Source organism: Piliocolobus tephrosceles, chromosome 12, assembly GCF_002776525.5.
Source record: "Piliocolobus tephrosceles isolate RC106 chromosome 12, ASM277652v3, whole genome shotgun sequence".
Classification (NCBI taxonomy): domain Eukaryota; kingdom Metazoa; phylum Chordata; class Mammalia; order Primates; family Cercopithecidae; genus Piliocolobus; species Piliocolobus tephrosceles.
The window spans coordinates 57,827,203-57,841,227 of record NC_045445.1 but is presented as its reverse complement, the minus strand read 5'-3'; the positions used below and the strand labels follow the sequence as shown (position 1 = coordinate 57,841,227).

The following is a 14,025-nucleotide window of genomic DNA, read 5'->3' as shown; positions in this document are numbered from 1 at the left end:
TGTGTGTGTGTGTGTGTGTGTGTGTGTGTGTGTGTGTGTGTGTGTGTCTTGTAGGATTGAGCAACAAGTGGAATATATTGCAGAGAAATGGAGATAGATTTCTTACTTTTGGAGAAGTGAGTTACAAATCTGGAAAGAGTGGAGGTTAGAATGAGTTTTGTAGTTTTATATCAGAATTGGAGATAACAGTATGAACTCATGGTTTTTCAGATAGATGGATAGGCACATATGCATATATGTGTGTGCACACATACACACACACTTTCTAGATCTATCAGAAGGACCTAAAGCAATGGCAACCCAGAAGCAATGAGTACCTAGTGTTCAAATGTTGGTCTCTAAATATTAGTTTCCAAGACTTCTGACTGCAGGACAATTTGAGCATTAAATAAATAATGACAACAATGATTAATAACCTGTAGATTAAAAGAAGAATACTGATATACAAAAACAAATAAATGGATGTTTAGGGAAAGCTGTTATTGAAATAGTAAATGACAATTAGTAAATGCAAAAGGAATTACAGATGTATAAAATTATTAATAGCATTTTTCATCCATCTTTGGAAGTAATAATTCAGACAAGAATCATCAATGGATAATAAATCTAGTGGGTGCATGTTTAATGAAAACCAGTATCTGGTTTTCATCTCAAATATCTCTCCAAAATATTGATTACAAAGAATATAGTAACTTCAGAATTGGGAAACTTGCCTGATACCATCTTATCCAAGTTACCAAAGTTAACATCATTTCTAATGGTGCCATCTGATAGGATGCATTGAAACAGACACAATAACACTTCTCTCGTATTCCTGACAAAGATGCATAAACTGAATATAATCATGAGGAAACAACAAACACACCCAAACTGAGAAACAAAATGACTAACATTCTTCAAAAATATCAAGATGATGGAAAACCTGGGACAAAATGTCTTCACCATGACTGAAGAGCACTTTTGGAGTAAAGAGAACTAGAGAGACAATTAAATGCAATGTATGATGCTGGATTGGTGGGGGTTTTTTCTGCTACTGTGAATAGCACTGGCAAAATTTTAATAAAGTGTAAAGATTAGACACCAACATTGTATCATTATTAATTTCCTGATTTTGGCAATTCTACTGTGGTTATATAAGTGAATGTCTTTCTTTTTACGAGATAAACACTGTAGTATTTAGGAGTCAGAGGGCATCCTGTCCATTTATCATCAAACAAATTTTAAAAAGACAGTATGTATCCATAGAGAGGATGATCAAGTAAAATTTGGTATTATGTTAACGTTCGAAAAATTTGGGTGAACGAGTATTCAGACATCTTCGGTACTATTCTCACAACTTTTCTGTGAATATAAAATATTTAAAAGTTGAAAGTTAAAAAGAAAAATATATTGTATTTAAAATGGAGGAATAGATTTTTAAAATGGCAAAATATTGGCATTTGATGACAGCTGATGGCTTCATGTGTATCATTAGATTGTTCCCTTTTGTGTATATTTGAAGTTTTAAATAATAAAATATTATAAAAGCCTATAATTAATTGGATTCAGAAGTCTCAACTCACTAAAGTATGAAAAAACATGTGGAACTTTTTTTTTCCAGAAATTGTTATCTATTTTTCTCTGCAGCATCTACTGCCTTTTGGGTATTGGGGGATAACTCACTCTAATTTCATAACTTCTCAGTCACTTTTATTATTAAACGACTCTAATTTCAGGTTAATGTCTAATAACTTTAAGTATCATCATCTATCATCATCTACATCAACTTCCTCTTCCTCAGATCTCTCTACAACTGCATTAGTCATCCCATCAGGGATGTTGAAAGCATGTAACCTGTTTTTCCTCATCTCTCTCTTCCTCCTCATTCCTCCCCTATATTTTGTCCACCCTGCAAGCAATGGCTGTGGAAAAGGTATATAATTGCTTAGGAGATTATCTGTATCCAGTGATCACATAAGCTATTTCAAAATACAATTAACACTTGTGGGAATTTGTTGTCAATTTTTAATTTTTTGGGTACATAGTAGTAGGTGTATGTATTTACAGAATGCATGAGAAGTTTTGATACGTGCCTGCAATTTGAAACAATCATGTCATGGAAAATGGGGTATCTGTCTCCTCAATCACTTATAACACATTGAGTTACAAACAATCCAATTACATTCTTTTATTTATTTTTAAATGTACAATTAAGTTATTTTTGACTATAGTCACCCTGTTGTGCTATCAAATAGTAGGAGTTATTCATTTTATCTAGCTTTTTTTTTTCATAACCATTAACCATCTCCACCTGTCCCCCAGTCCCCTAATATGCTTCCCAGCCTCTGGTAACCATCTTTCCACCCTCTGTCCACGAGTTCAATTGTTTTGATTTTTAGATCCCACAGATAAGTGAGAACAAGGAATGTTTGTCTTACTGTGCCTGGCTTATTTCACTTAACATAATGACCTCCATTTCCATCCATGTTATTGCTAGTGAATGGATTTAATTATTTTTTATGGCTGAATAATACTCTATTGTGTATATATACCACATTTTCCTTATCCATTTATCTGCTGGTGGACACTTAGGTTGCTTCCAAATCTTCACTGTTGTAAACAGTGCTGGAAAAAAACATAGAAGTACAGATATTTCTTTGATATACTGATTTCCTTTCTTTGGGGTATATATCTAGTGGTAGGATTACTGGATCATATGGTAGCTCAATTTTTTGCTTTTTTGAAGAACCCCCAAACTGTTCTCCATAGTGATTGCACTAATTTACACTCCCACCAACAGTGCATGAGCATTCCTCTTTCTCCACACCCTCAGCAGTATTTGCCATTTCCTGTCTTTTGGATATAAGTAATTTTAATTGGGGTGAGATGATATCTCATTGTAGTTTTGATTTGCATTTCTCTGATGATAAATGATGTTGAGCACCTTTTCATATGCTTGTCACTTGTATGTCTTCTTTTGAGAAACGTCTATCAAATCTTTTGCCCATTCTTTGGTAAGATTATTAGATTTTTTTCCAGTAGAATTGTTTGATCTCCTTATATATTCTGGTAATAAACCCCTTGTCAGATGAGTAGGATGCAAACATTTTCTCACATTCTGAGAGGTTGTCTTTTCACTTGGTTGATGTTTCCTTTGCTGTGCAGAAGCTTTTTTAACTTGCTGTGATCCCATTAGTGCATTTTTGCTGTGGTGTCCTGCATTGGTTGGGTATTGCTCAAGAAATCTTTACCCAGACGAATGTCCTGGAGAATTTCCCCAATGTTTTCTTGTAGCAGTTTCATAGTTTGAGGTCTGAGATTTAAGTCTTTAACCATTTTGATTTAATTTTTGTATATGGCAAGAGATAGGGGTCTACTTTCATTCTTCCGCATACGGATATCCAGTTTTCCCTGCACTGTTTATTGAAGAGATCGTCTTTTCCCCAGTGTATGTTCTTGGCACTTTTGTCAAAAATGAGTTTACTATGAGTGTGTGGATTTGTTTTTGGGTTCTCTATTCTGTTCCATTGGTGTATGTGTCTACTTTTGTGCCAGTACCATGCTGTTTTGCTTACTACGGTTCTGCACTATAATTTGCAGTCAGGTGATGTGATTCCTCCAGTTTTGTCCTTTTGTCTTAGGATAGCTTTGTCTCTTCTGGGTATTCTGTGGCTCCATATACATTGTAAGATTGTTTTTTCTATTCCTGTGAAGAACGGCATTGATAGGGATTGCACTGAATTGTCAGATTGCTTTGGATAGTATGGACATTTTGACAATATTTATTCTTCCAATCCATGAACATGAAATGTTTTTCCATTATTTGGTGTCCTCTTCAATTTCTTTCAACAGTGTTTTATAGTTTTCATTACAGAAATTTTTTACTTCTTTGGTTAAGTTACTTTCTAGGTATTTAATTTTATGTGTGGATATTGTAAATCATAATTTTTATTTCTTTTTCACATTGCACACCATTGGCATATACAAATTCTACTGATTTTTGCACGTTTATTTTGTATCCTACATCTTTAATGAATTTTTTAGTTCTAACTTTTTGTGTGTGTGTGTGGAGTCTTTAGGTTTTTTTCAAACATAAGATTATATCATCTGCAAACAAAGATAATTTGACTTCTTCCACTCCAATCTGAACACCGTTTATTTCTTTCTCTTGTCTGATTGTTTTAGCTGGGACTTCCAATACTATTTTGAACAACAGTGGTGACAGCGGGCATCCTTGTCGTGTTCCAGATCTTAGAGGAAAGGATTTCCGGGTTTTTTTTTTTTTTTTCCATTTAGTATAATATTAGCTGTAGGTCTCTCATATACAGCTTTTATTATTTTCAAGTATGGTCCTTCTATACCCAGTTTTTTAAGGGTTTTTATCAGAATGAGATATTGAATTTTATTAAATGATTTCCAGCATCATTAAAATAATCACATGCTTTTTATTCATCATTCTGTTGATATGATGTACCACATTGATTATTTTGAACCATGTTTGCATCACAGTGATAAATCTCACTTGGTCATAATGAATGATCTTTATAATGTATCATTGAATTTGGTTTGCTAGTATTTGGTTGAAGATATTTGCATCAATATTCATCAGAGATATTGGCCTTTTTCTTTTTCTGATGTGTCTTTCTGTGTTTTGGGTATCAGGGTAATATTGGCCTTGTAGAATGAGTTTGAAAGTACTCCTTCCTCCTGTATTTTTTGAAATCATTTGAGTAGCACTGGTACTAGTTCTTCTTCATATGTTTGGTAGAATTCAGCAGTGAAGCCAATGGGTCCCAGGCTTTTCTTTACAGGGAGACCTTTTGCTATGGCTTTGATCTCATTTGTTGGTATTGGTTTATTCAGGTTTTGGACTTCTTCCTGGTTCAATCTGTGTAGGTTGTACGTGTCTGGGAATTTGTCCATTTCTTCCAGAGTATCTAATTTATTGGCCTATAGTTGTTCACAGGAGCCTGTAAAGATCCTTTGAATTTCTACAGTATCAGTTGTAATGTCTCCTTTTTCATTTCTGAGTTTATTTATTTTTATCTTTTCACTTTCTTTCTTAGTTAGTCTAGCTAAAGGTTTGTCATTTTGTTTAATTTTTCAACAAAACAACTTTTTGATTCATTGATCTTTGTAATATTTCCATTTTACTTATTTCTTCTCTGATCTTTATTATTTCTTTTCTTCTACTAATTTCGGACTTGGTTTGCTCTTGCTTTTCTAGTTCTTTAAGATGCATCATTAGGGTGTATATTTGAAGTTTTTACCTTTTTTTGATATAGGCACTTATAGCTATAAGCTTCCACATCAGTACTGCTTTTGCAGTATCCCATAGATTTTCATATGTTGTATTTCCATTATTATTTGTTTCAAAAATATTTTTCAATTTCTTTCTTAATTTCTTCCCTAACCCACTGGCTAATCAGTTCATTCAGGTCAAACAGACATATTGTTTAATTTCCATGTGTCTGTATAGATTTAAAAATTCCTCTTGCTATTAATTTCTAGTTTTATTCCATTGTGCTCAGAAAAGATACTTGATATTCTTTCAATTTTTTGAACATTTTAAAACTAGCTTTGTGACATAACATATGGTTTGACCTTGAGAATGATCTATGTGCTGAAGAAAAGAATGTGTATTCTGAAGCTCTTTGATGAAATGCTCTGTAAATATTAGATCCATTTGGTCTGTAGTGCAGATTAAGTCCAATGTTTGTTGATTTTCTGCATGGAAGGTCTTTACCATGCTGAAAGTGGAGTGTTGAAGCCTCCAGCTCTGATTGTATTAGTGCCTATCTCTCTCTTTAACTCTAATAATATTTGCTTTATATATCTGGGTGCTCTCATGTTGGGTGCATATATATTTAAATTGTTGCATCCTCTTGCTGAATTGACTCCTTTTTCATTATATAGTGACCTTGTTTGTCTCTTCTTGTAGTTTTACTCTTGAAATCTATTTTGCCTAGGTACTGCCACTAAGACTTGTTAAAACTAAAAACACAGAAGACAATGTAAAGGCTATAATCCTTAACAATATAAAAATAATAACCATTTAAATAACAAATTAGGTAACAGGAGGCAAGGTACTTGTCTACTACTTACAGGTAGACAAGAGAAGTGGCCTAAGATTAAAACTCATGGAAATATTTAAAATGATATAAAGAAAAACTTCAAAATCTCAGGTTCCCCCAAATTTCTTATGCAAAAGGGAAGATCATTGCAACACTCTCTTCCAAATGTATGGCTGTTACTAACATTATGCATCAGCCAGATTGCCATGGAAAGGTAAAGGACCTCGGGCATCTGGGAGGGACTGCTTCCTTGATCATTCATAAGTAAGTTATTGACTGGCCTCTAAGAAACAAAGACATGCTATTTGTAAGTTTAGATCTAAGTGTAGCTCTTAAAACTAAAGTCTGTTCCATTCCACACTGACAATGTCATTACAGATTTGTCTTCCCAGGTACAGAACAAAGTCAGAACTCATTCCTCTGCCTACCAGAGACGTGTACATAATTGACTTTCTTTACTCCCTTTTTCTTTTATTTATTTATTTATTATACTTTCAGTTATAGGGTACATGTGCACAACGTGCAGGTTTGTTACATATGTATACATGTGCCATGTTGGTGTGCTGCACCCATTAACTCGTCATTTATATTAGGTATATCTCCTAATGCTACCCCTCCCCACTACCCCCTCCCCATGACAGGCCCCAGTGTGTGATGTTCCCCTTCCTGTGTCCAAGTGTTCTCATTGTTCAATTCCCACCTATGAGTGAGAACATGTGGTGTTTGGTTTTCTGTTCTTGTGATAGTTTGCTGAGAATGATGGTTTCCAGCTGCATCTATGTCCCTACAAAGGACACGAACTCATCCATTTTATGGCTGCATAGTATTCCATGGTGTATATGTGCCACATTATCTTAATCCAGTCTGTCACTGATGGACACTTGGGTTGGCCCCAAATCTTTGCTATTGTGAATAGTGCTGCAATAAACATACGTGTGCATGTGTCTTTATAGCAGCATGATTTATAATCCTTTGAGTATATATCCAGTAATGGGATGGCTGGGTCAAATGGTATTTCTAGTTCTAGATCTTTGAGGAATTGCCACACTATCTTCCACAATAGTTGAACTAGTTTACAGTTCCACCAACAGTGTAAAAATGTTCCTCTTTCTCCACATCCTCTAAAGCACCTGTTGTTTCCTGACTTTTTAATGATCGCCATTCTAACTGGTGTGAGATGGTATCTCATTGTGGTTTTGATTTGCATTTCTCTGATGGCGAATGATGATGAGCATTTTTTCATGTGTCTGTTGGTTGCATAAATGTCTTCTTTCAAGAAGTGTCTGTTCATATCCTTCACCCACTTTTTGATGGGGTTTTTTTTTCTTGTAAATTTGTTTGAGTTCTTTGTAGGTTGTGGATGTTAGCCCTTTGTCAGATGAGTAGATTGCAAACATTTTCTCCCATTCTGTGGGTTGCCTGTTCACTCTGATGGTAGTTTCTTTTGCTGTGCAGCAGCTCTTTAGTTTAATTAGATCCCATTTGTCAATTTTGGCTTTTGTTGCCATTGCTTTTCGTGTTTTAGACATGAAATCCTTGCCCATGCCTATGTCCTGAATGGGTATTGCCTAGGTTTTCTTCTAGGGGTTTTATGGTTTTAGGTCTAACATTTAAGTCTCTAATCCATCTTGAATTAATTTTCGTATAAGGTGTAAGGAAGGTATCCAGTTTCAGCTTCCTACATATGGCTAGCCAATTTTCCCAGCACCATTTATTAAATAGGGAATCATTTCCCCATTTCTTGTTTTTGTCAGGTTTGTCAAAGATCAGATGGTTGTAGACGTGTGGTATTATTTCTGAGGGCTCTGTTCTGTTCCACTGGTCTATATCTCTGTTTTGGTACCAGAACCATGCTGTTTTGGTTACTGTAGCCTTCTAGTACAGTTTGAAGTCAGGCAGCATGATGCCTCCAGCTTTGTTCTTTTGGCTTAGGATTGTCTTGGCAATGTGGGCCTGTTTTTGGCTCCATATGAACTTTAAAGTAATTTTTTCCAATTCTGTGAAGAAAGTCATTGGTAGCTTAATGGGCATGACATTGAATCTATAAATTACCTTGGGCAGTATGGCCATTTTCACAATGTTAATTCTTCCTATCCCTGAGCATGGAATGTTCTTCCATTTGTTTGTGTTCTCTTTTATTTCATTGAGCAGTGGTTTGTAGTTCTCCTTGAAGAGGTCCTTTACATCGCTTGTAAGTTGGATTCCTAGGTATTTTATTCTCTTTGAAGCAATCGTGAATGGAAGTTCATTCATGATTTGGCTCTCTGTCTGTTATTGTTGTATAAGAACGCTTGTGATTTTGCACATTAATTTTGTATCCTGAGACTTTGCTGAAGTTGCTTATCAGCTTAAGGAGATTTTGGGCTGAGAAGAAGGAGTTTTCTAAATATACAATCATGTCATCTGCAAACAGGGACAATTTGACTTCCTCTTTTCCTAATTGAATACCCTTTATTACTTTCTTCTGCCTGATTGCCCTAGCCAGAACTTCCAACTCTATGTTGAATAGGAGCGGTGAGAGAGGGCATCCCTGTCTTGTGCCAGTTTTCAAAGGGAATTTTTCCAGTTTTTGCCCATTATGATATTGGCTGTGGGTTTGTCATAAATAGCTCTTATTATTTTGAGATACATTCCATCAATACCAAATTTATTGAGTTTTTAGCATGAAGGGCTGTTGAATTTTGTCAAAAGCCTTATCTGCATCTATTGAGATAATCATGTGGTTTTTGTCTTTGCCCCTTTTCTTATCAGACATTCTTAAGTAAAATGTAGATTTAGTGGGCACTAAGTAAAGTCTCACAAGAACGTAAGTATTTACCTAACTGGCTACCTGTCCCTATTTCTACATGCCGCCCCTCATCCCTTTAATGAAATGTGTAAATACTAAACCTCCTGACAACCTCTCTGGGAAAACAGCCACAGATGTAGCTGTGGCTCATGTTTTCCCCAGTTGTGCCCTAAAAGTAGCTTAATAAACCTTGATGATTAATAATTAAGCTTCAGTCACTCATTTTGGTTGTCAAAGAGAAAACCCTAATGAAATCGCCTTTGAAAAATTCTAATAGTGAGAAAATTATGATAGTGAAAGAGAACTGACCTAACCAACTCCATCTTGCCTTTAACCCTAAACTGCCCTTGTTCATTGCTGGCCTTGGACTGAGTTAACTATAGAAAGAATTTAGTTTTCAGTTTAACTTTGAAACAAAGATGATAACAGCCCTTTCTTGAAACAAACTGTCTTCTTGCCTGGGGACCAGACAACCTTTATAAGACTTACAAATTAGCCACAAGATTAGAAATTATGGTTTAGGAGTTATACAACCAGAGACCATAAGATTCTGAACCTCCCCAATTATTCCTAGTGATAACATCACTATGGTAAAACCTAAGATTGGTGTTCAAGATATTTTCCTGACCCTGCATTCTGATGCATCACCTGGTGCCACCCAGATCTGTAATGTGGTTAAGTTAGTTATGCAATTCTACCAAGGAACAGAAGCCAGCAAGATGAACCAGCTCTGACCGCCTATGATGTCATCTCTGACCTGACCAATCAGGTCACTGAAGTCCTAACTGACTAACCCCTTTTTGGTCTTTAAAAAACTCAGTCTCTGAACTTTCGGGGAGACTGATTTGAGCAGTAAAACTCCTCTTATTTAGCCACCCTCGCATGCATTAAACTCGTTCTCTATTCCAATTCCCCTGTCTTGATAAATTGACTCTGTCTGGGCCACGGGCAAGATGAACCTGTCAGACAGTTACACAAATTTAAAGGCTTTCAAAATCATTTCTCTTAAATTTAGAATATGTTTTAAATACTAATCTCATTTGCAATAAAGAAAAATTTACCTTAAGTAAATCAATTTCTTCAGCTGCATTTATGTTCCTTTTTGTTAAACTCAAGCAAAAGAAGCTTGAAATTGTTAAAATTAAAATTATATACAGAGATTATTTGCATACTGTAGTTTATAAAGTACTTATGGTTTATGTATATATAAATATTATAAATATATATAAAAATACATCTTTGAAAAACATATTTCCATTTATCTATTGATCAATCCATTCACTCATTCTTTTATCCTTTCATATCTAGATTTACTTTTATTTGCTTTTCTATCTGTATATTTATATAGATGAGATATATGTCTGAAATATTTCTCACCAACTATCAATGATAGTTATTTCTAGATGATGAAATTCTGTGCAAAATGTTTACATTTTCCTCTTCATACTCTTCTGTATTGATTGAATGTTTAAATTATACCTATATATCATTTCGAAAAAATGGAGTTATTATTCCTTTAAAAAAAAGGTGTATTGCACAACGTCATAATACTTTTCAGGTACTATGAACCTCACTTTAAATCATAATCCCAATTCTGTGGCAGCTTCCACTCAAACTCATAGAATAAAGGTACCAGCTCTTTAGAACAAAGGAATACCCCATTATAATATCCTTAATTTAAGGAACCTAAAATATTGAGTGTAGTATAGTTAACTGTATAACTCCAATGCAGTTAAATTAGAATTTCTGATTAAATTCTAAATGGTTGTGCCAAATTCTCAGCTGAGAGAACTGAAATATATCCCTATCACAGGCAATTCCTTTCCAGGAAAGTTAAATGAAAAGGGGAGATAGAGGAGTCTTTGAATTAAAAACCTCCAGTAAGGAATGCTTTGCTGTGAATGCAATAATATAACAAGCTAGAACTAGAATCACTAATGAGAAAGTGCATACCAAAACAAGCAGTACCACTAGCTGAGAGGAAATAATCTCAAACACAGTTGAGTAGAAAGCAAAAATCAAGTATCTGGGGATACCTGCAAAACAAAGTATATACATGTGCATATATGATACTAAAAAGCACTATATCAAGTATATGTTAATTCACTTATTCAGAATTCAAAATGTGCACTACCATGCTAGGGTAAAAATGGTGATTAACAGTGATGACATCAAGTATAACACTTGAAATAATAAACACAATTTATTATCTCCAAATTATGTTACTCATGGATGTTAGACAATCTTAAGCATTTTGCTTAAGATCATAGTGGGCTGGAATAGAGCTAACGAAATGTGGTAATTCCACCATAGGCCATCATGTAATAATGTCATTGAAATTACACTAAAAAGGAAACAAAGAAAAACATGTGTTTTCTTCATGTGACCAGACTTTAATTTTGAGAAATAAACTCTGAAAGCATTTTAAGCCATAAGTTAGTCTCAAATGAATAGGAAAAATAACAATTTTTGCTTACATCATGCAGAGATAGGCATTCATTTGTTATTCAGAAGAAAATTTCATGTGGTGTGTTTATAGTTAAACATCTTGAAGCAAATCTTCACTTAAATTCACAGTGTCTCCATTGGCCTTTCATCAAAAGAGAAATATACTTCAAAAGTTTACTTCAATTTGCTCATTAACTATGATTTTGCCTTTTCTACCCTATAACATTTGATAACTAGATTTAAAAGAATATCACACAAACCTTCCTAAAATATTGATAAACATGTTTAGATAAGATGTTTTTCTTATCAACCAACCATATCAGAAAAGAAGAGATAAACTATTAGACTTTCTTTCTTGCCCCAAATTATGTGTCAGAAAGGAAAATGAGGCCAGGTGCAGTGGCTCACACCTGTAATCCCAGCACTCTGTGAGGTCGAGGCAGGCGGATGACCTGAGGTCAGGAGTTCGAGACCAACCTGACCAACACGGAGAAGCCCCGTCTCTACTAAAAATATAAAATTAGCCAGGCGTGGTGGCACACGCCTGTAATCCCAGCTACGCGGGAGGCTGAGGCAAGAGAATCGCTTGAACCCGGGAGGTGGAGGTTGCGGTGAGCCGAGACTGTGCCATTGCACTCCAGCCTGGGCAAGAAGAGTGAGACTCTTGTCTCAACAAAAAAGAAAAGAAAAGAAAAAAAGGAAAATGAATCACACCTTTCTCCTTCTGCAAGTCACAAGATTCTTTTCCATTAAATGTGATAGTGCAAAAAAGTAAAGCTGGATAAAAGAAAGACAATGATTCTATGGCACCCTTAGTACAGGAAATTTCAAAATAAACACATTTCCACTTGGCTGCTTTACAACTTAGTTTAACTTTTTTTGTTAAGAATCACTTTGACATAGGTTAACAACATAAACAGGTTGACTTCTTTTCCCAGAGTAACATAAACATGTTGTTTCCAACTAGTTTACCAGTTTTGCCTCCATGCCCAAAAGTTCAGGCAAACCCAGATAATCTTGTCTTAGCCAGCAGACAGGATATATGTGGAAATGAGAAAAATGAGTTTAATTAGGAAACAATACTTTGTTACAGCTGAGATTATTTTAAATGAAGCAAATGGTTGTAAACCATGAATGACAGAGCATCTATTTTGGGACATTATGGCTTATTAACAGAATGCTATTTACTTTTAACTTCACAAATAAACACAGCTGTATTGTTCTGAAACATGATGAAAGGCATGTACCTCTACTAGCAGATGTAGCACTTCTGACCATCAAAAACACCAATGTCCTTAAAAATGTGATTCATGCACTGTATTAGATTTCATTAAGACATAAATTTTAATGCTTTATTTATTTTTTGAACTTGAATGGGAACCAGAATGGGATGATCTAGATGAACTTGAATGGGAACCAGAATGGGATGATCTAGGTGGTGCTTGGGTAAAGTAATCGTGTTCTGTAAGGGTTGGCCCTGGGCTCAGGGTTGTTTAGTGAGCCCCTGTGGGACCTGGAGCTGGATCTTGATTTCAACCCAGAAGATCTTAAATGTTCTCTGGAACTGGAACAAGATCTTGACTGCAAATTAGAACTTCTTGAAGGGAACCTGGACCTAGACGTTGAACTTGGAGAATGAACATGATGAAGATAGTGAATGTGAAGATTGAGGCACTGAGTGACTTTTTCTATTAGATTTTTTTTATTACTATCGTCTTCTTCACTGGCATCATTATTATATTTTGAGAGATCAGCATCATCTTCATCCTCATCTTCATCTAATTTATATTTAGAAAGATCTTCATCCTCATCCTCTTCTTCTCCCTCTGATCAACCTCCTTTCATATAGATGCAGGACCAACAGGTTTCCCTCTGCATTTTTTCTTTTTGTATCCAAACTCATCATATTTACCTTCAGATTCTTCTCATTCTATATATTCAACATTATTTTGTTGTTGCTGTTGTTGTTGTTGTTTGACAGAGTTTTGTTCTTGTCACCCATGCTGCAGTGCAGTGGCACGATCTCGGCTCACTGCAACCTCCACCTCCTGGGTTCAAGCGATTCTCCTGCCTCAGCCTCCTGAGTAGCTTTCGGACTTCAGGTGTATACCACCACACTCGGCTAATTTTCATATTTTTAGTAGAGTTGGGGTTTCAACATGTTGGTCAGGATGGTCTCGATCTCTTGACCTTGTGATCTGCCCACCTCGGCCTCCCAAAGTGCTGGGGTTACAGGCATGAGCAACTGCGCTCAGCCAACATTATCTTTTATTAAAGCCACCAACATATCTGTTCTTTCTTCTAATTTAGCATACTTTGGAGTATTATATGTTACACTCTGATCTTCTGGTCCAATTCACATTACTGCAAGTTTTACCTTGCCAGTCATTATTAGCATTAAATAGGCATCAGCTATTTTCTGTAAGCATTTTTCCTATTTCAGTGCCCTCAGCTTTCATCTTCATGGCCTGTTGTTTTCTTTTTAAGTATTACTACTATTAATATTATTAATACTTGCTTTTACAAATTATGTTTTTGTTTTCATGAAATGATATTCATAAAATTTGGTCAAGCTGTATTTTTCTATTTTCAATGCTCACCCCCACACAATGATAGCATAACTTCCACTTTCTGGAGATAATTTTGATTGTCTTTTTATTTTCCTTATGATCTCCAGGTAACGTACTTTGGTGGTTTTCTATTACAGACTTTCAAATTCTGATTTTGAATGAAACA

At 35.2% G+C, this 14,025-nt stretch overlaps 1 pseudogene; it reads right to left on the bottom strand.

The window, feature by feature from the left end:
• Positions 1 to 12,720: 12,720 nt before the first annotated feature.
• Positions 12,721 to 13,754, bottom strand: LOC111536561 (annotated as a pseudogene).
• Positions 13,755 to 14,025: the final 271 nt, after the last annotated feature.